Source organism: Triticum aestivum, chromosome 4B, assembly GCF_018294505.1.
Source record: "Triticum aestivum cultivar Chinese Spring chromosome 4B, IWGSC CS RefSeq v2.1, whole genome shotgun sequence".
Taxonomy (NCBI): Eukaryota; Viridiplantae; Streptophyta; class Magnoliopsida; order Poales; family Poaceae; genus Triticum; species Triticum aestivum.
In genome coordinates, this window is record NC_057804.1 from 450,830,019 (window position 1) to 450,835,812 (window position 5,794).

At 48.4% G+C, this 5,794-nt stretch overlaps 1 pseudogene; it reads left to right on the forward strand.

Moving 5' to 3' along the window:
- The first annotated feature begins 3,729 nt into the window (after positions 1 to 3,729).
- On the forward strand, positions 3,730 to 5,586 carry LOC123090158 (dolabradiene monooxygenase-like; annotated as a pseudogene).
- Positions 5,587 to 5,794: the final 208 nt, after the last annotated feature.

Below are 5,794 nucleotides of genomic sequence, written 5' to 3' on the forward strand. Positions count from 1 at the left end.
GCTTGATACACTATGTATTTTGTGAGATACTTGGATGATCATGTGTTTGATCATATGCTACCTTAATGCTTGTTGGGTGATATTATCTTTTATATCCTCATATGATCATTCACTTTGCTTGGTGATGAGTGCATCTGTTCAATTATTATCATTTTGAGCGCTCCACCAAGATGTATGTGACATGAAAGAGTAACACATGATCCTAACACATTGTGCATTTGCAGTCCAAAGCAAATTTTAAATAATGCACAAATTTAGGGCAAGCACTTGCTTATCACATACTTCTCAAAGCGACAATGTTTTTCAGTCTTATTATCATTTGTTGAAGCTTTGATATATATGTTGTCATCAATTACCAAAAAGGGGGAGATTGAAAGTGCAACTATCCCTGGGTGGTTTTGGTAATTCCTAACAACATACAGCTCATTGAGCTAATGCTATTTCAAGATAAATATTTCAGGAAAGCTCAATGATTGGCATGGCATGGATGAGAAAAGTGGATCCCTCAAAATGCTAAGGACAAAAGGATTGGCTCAAGCTCAAAGCACAAGACTCTACATTTTCCATTTTAGTGATCCAAGATCACATTGAGTCTATAGGAAAAGCCAATACTATCAAGAGGGGATGAGGTGTTGCTTAATGAGTTTCTTGCTCAAAGTGCATAGTGATATGCTCCAAAGCCCTCAACTACTTTCTCACATCCATATATGTCCCAAACCAAAAGTCAAAATCGGCCCCACCGGAACTGTCTATCCGGCGCCACCGAGTTCTGTTGACACAGCCACAACCACAAACCCTAGTCTTTTCAGTCTCACCGATAGGGATCTTGGTCTCACCGAGATGGGATTGCAATCTCTCTATTTCCCTTCGTAACGTTTAGGTCAAACCGAGATGAGCGATCGGTCCCACCGAGATTGCAATGCAAACTCACTGTTTCCCTTTCGTAACGTTTCGGTCCAACCGAGATGAGCGAATCGGTCCCACCGAGTTTGCCTGATCAACTCTCTGTGTGTCTATTACCAAAATCGGTCTCACCGAGTTTGTGTAATCGGTCTCATAGAGATTACGTTATGCCCTAACCCTAACCATATCGGTCCCACCGAAATTCCTAACGATCACATTATTTACTAAATCGGTCTGACCGAGTATCAGGATTCGGTCCCACTGAGTTTGGTAAGTTGTGTGTAACGGTTAGATTTTGTGTGGAGGCTATATATACCCCTCCAACCACTCTTCATTCATGGAGAGAGCCATCAGAACATTCCTACACTTGCAACAAACATTTTCTGAGAGAGAACCACCTACACTTGTGTTGAGGTCAAGATATTCCATTCCTACCACATAAATCTTGATCTCTAGCCTTCCCAAGTTGCTTTCCACTCAAACCTTTTTTTTCACTTGGGAAGACTATCATTTGAAGCACAAGAGCAAGGAGTTCATCATCAACACACCATTTGTTACTTCTTGGAGAGTGGTGTGTCCTAGATTGGCTAGCTGTCACTTGGGAGCCTCCGACAAGATTGTGGAGTTGAACCAAGGAGTTTGTAAGGGCAAGGAGATCGCCTACTTCGTGAAGATCTACCCTAGTGAGGCAAGTCCTTCGTGGGCGACGGCCATGATGGGATAGACAAGGTTGCTTCTTCGTGGACCCTTCTTGGGTGGAGCCCTTCGTGGACTCGCGCAACCGTTACCCTTCGTGGGTTGAAGTCTCCATCAACGTGGATGTACGATAGCACCACATATCAGAACCACGGCTACAAAATCTCCGTGTCAACATTGTGTTTGCTTCCTCAAACTCCTTCCCTTACCTTCATATGCAATTGTTTTAAATTCCGCTCTTATACTCTTAGAATTGCATGTGTAGGTTGATTGCTTGACTTGTGCTAAGTTGCTAAAATCTGCCAAGAACTAAAATTGGGAAAATGCTAGATTTTTATTTGGTCAAGTAGTCTAATCAACCCCCTCTAGACATACTTTCGATCCTACAATCTCGCTCTTTCAGTCTTTTTATACCCCAAATGATAACACACACATGTGTGGCATATCTGCACTTCACCCACACGCTTTGATCTCCGTATGTTATGTTTTGCACGAATCTTGAAGGAATCTGTTGAAATTTCAGTGCCACGTAGGCATAGCGTGTTGTGTGGGCATTAGAGCACTCGCCTACACGACCCGCAACGCGCGGTTGCCAGTTGCTCGTGTGGGCGAACCAGTTCCCGCCCACACAGTCACCACTCAGTCCACGCGCGTGTGGGTGAACTGTTTTCGCCCACACGACGCTCATACGGTGATAGATGATAACTGCAGTTGCACGTATGTGGCAACTAGGTAAACACACATGTCAACTATGATTCGTTTGGTAAATGGCAACTGCAGTTGCGCGTACGTGGCAACCAGGAAAACATACATGGCAACTATGATTAACCATACATGGCAACTATAGTCAGACCACACGTAGCAACTAGGTAAACACACATGGCAACTATTGTTTGACCACATGTGACAAGTAGTTAATCACACACGATAACTATGGTTTGATTACACGCGGCAACTATCATAAATTAGACATGTCAACTATAGTTAATCAAAACAGAGAGAGTTGCTATGTTTTTACAACTACATTTGTCATGCTGGATGACTAAAGTTGCCATCCCCGGGGTAACTAAAGCATCATCCCGCGGGTAACTACCATAGCTGCGCTAGGACGTGTGGGCATATTTGCTTCGTACCACACGATTGGGTACGGATGAGTAGTATTTATTGGGCGTGTGGCACGAAGTAGTCGCGCCCACACATGTGGGCAGTTCCAATGTTCGCGCACACATGATCCGTGTGGGATGCCTCCTGATTATGTCACATAGGGTGTGTGGGCAGATCTCTAATATGCCACACGTGTGGCAGATATCGGCATCATTTTATATTGGTATATGATATGATATAGATATAGATGCTCAAGGCATGTGTTTGATTCACACCCTGTGCATGAAATTTCGGATTTTTCTGTCTTTTGTTGGAAGAAAAGGATCAACGTTAATTGCGTTCAAAACGAGAAAGAGATCGTTGTATGTTAATTACATTCAAATCGGGAAAGAGATCAGCATGCGTTAATTGCATTTTAAACGGGAAAGGGATCAGTGTTGTTTGCGGTGCAGAAGGAAGATAATTAAATTGGCAAGTTGTAGAAACAAATCCGAAAAAATCGTTGTCAATGTCACCTCGCGGCCCACGTCTCGTTCTTAAATCACGGCCACGCAACCGTGATCAGATGAGTGGGATCCGTTCGGCTCTATCACTAACAGGGTGTTTGTTTCCAGAAACTTTTTGGTGTAGGGACTAAAAAAAGTCCCTAGCAAACTAAAAATGATGGGACTTTTTTGGGACTTTTTGTTAAAAGTTGTTAGAAGCACCTTCTTGAGAGTCTTTTTCAAAAAGTCATAGGGACTAGAAAAAGTCGTAAGACTAGAGAAACAAAGGCCACCTAATATTGGACAGTTCGCCGTTTAACTTTCTCCGGTCAATATTATACAGTATTTTTTCTGTGTGAAAGTACTCGTGGAAGAAATGAATATATTTAGATATATTTTCGAACGAGTATTTCTGGACGAAGATAGCATGATTTTTCTCAAAATAAAATTAGTCTCGATCAGACGAGGGAGAAATGTTGAACCAGCCAGTCTAAAAGCAAGGCAACCGCGCAACCTCAATTAGAGCATGTAGAGCATGCAAATGGAGGTCGCCTACCTCGGCGTAGCTCTCGTGCCTTTGTGTGCCGTGCTTCTTTCCAGCCGGAGACGCAGGCGCTCGGTAGTGAACGAGCCACCGGGGCCGTGGCAGCTGCCGGTGATCGGCAGCCTGCACCACCTCGTCGGGCAGCTCCCCCACCGCGCGATGCGTGACCTAGCGCGGCGCTACGGGCCGGTGATGCTCCTCCGGCTCGGCGAGGTGCCCACGCTGGTGGTGTCGTCCCGGGAGGGTGCCCGTGAGGTGACGAAGACTCACGACTTGGCGTTCGCGACGCGGCCTCTGAGCGCCACAGCGCGTGTGCTCACCAACGGCGGCCGAGACATTGTGTTCGCACCGTACGGTGACCACTGGCGCCAGGTTAAGAAGATCGCCGTCTTCGAGCTCTTGTCGACGCGGCGCGTCACGTCCTTCCGCGCCATCCGCGAGGAGGAGGTCGCCGCCGTGCTCTGCAATGTCGCTGAGGCTGCGGTGGCCACGCGCCCCGTGGAGCTGCGCGGGTGCCTCTCCGCGCTCGGCATCGACATCACGGTCCGCGCCATCATGGGTGACCGGTTCAAGGAGCGCGATGTGTTCCTCCACGCGCTCGACCGCTCCACGAAGCTCGTGGCGGGGTTCAACCCGCCGGACCTGTGGCCGTCGTCCCGGCTTGCCCGCTATCTCAGCGGGGCCGTGCGCAGCGCCAAGGAGTGCCGTGATATCGGGAACGGCTCGAGAGGACGATAGAAGGTGGCGGAGGCCAGAAGAACGAGGACTTGCTCGACGTGCTGCTGAGCATGCACAAGGAGGGCAAGCTCGACATGGACGCCGTCAAATACGTCATCTTCGTAAGTACTCCGTTTTTTTTCATATTATTTGAACTGAAAGGTTTAGCTTTATCCCGAGTCAAATTTCTTTAAGTTTAGCTCTAATCAAGCTTATGAATACCAGATTTATTTTCTTAGATTCATCGTAAAATATCCTGAGGCACAATTCGTTAGGCGGATTATATCTAGATTTGTGCCTAGGAGGGTCCAAGTCCAGACGAATTGGACATGGCCGTAAAATATCCTGAGGCACAATTCGTTGTTTTGTGACGCTGATATGTATCTAGATTTGCACCTCTCAGGCCCTTTTAAGTCTCACAAAACGAAACTCTCTCCACAATCATTCACACAGGACCTATTCAGTGCCGGCAGCGAGACAACTACGCTAGAGTGGGCATTCGCAGAGCTGATGAGGAATCCAAAGGCGATGCACAGGGCAACCGCCGAGGTTCGGCGAGCATTCAGGGCCCACGGCTCTGTAGCGGAGCACCGCCTCGGCGAGCTCCCGTACATGCACCTAGTCATTCGGGAGGCTCTGCGGCTGCACATGCCCACGCCGTTGCTCCTCCCCCGGGAGTGCCGGGAGCCATGTCAGGTGCTCGGGTATGACGTGCCGCAGGGCACACAGGTGCTAGTCAACGTCTGGGCACTGGGCCGTGACAGACGGTACTGGCCTGACGGGCCGGAGGAGTTTCGGCCGGAGCGGTTCGAGGATGAGGATGCTGTGGACTTTAAGGGTAACGACTTCTCTTTTCTGCCATTCGGCGCAGGCCGGAGGATGTGCCCCGGGATGGCATTCGGCCTCGCCAATATCGAGCTCGCACTCGCGAGCTTGCTGTTCCACTTCGACTGGGAGGGTCCAAGTCCAGACGAATTGGACATGGCCGAGGCGTTTGGCGTTACGGCGCGGCGGAAGGCCGGCCTCCTCCTGCACCCTGTTCTCTGTGTGCCCGTTCCCTTCCCGGAGTCTACTCCACCGGCAGGCAACGGAGATCGTTTTTTTTTCGGGGGACAACGGAGATCGTTAGGGTCCTAGGCTCGTTTTTTTTTTTTGAACAGGCGTCCTACATGTTGAAATATGAGATGGGCCTAGAGCCCATATGACAATTTCAGATTTAATCTCTAAGGGCCCCATGTAGATGGCATGACAAGGTGGTGGGAAGTTTAGTCCCACCATGCTAGTGGAAGAAGAGTTGGAGTGGTTTATAAGGGATTCTCTCCCTCATGCTATTGAAGCTTGAGAA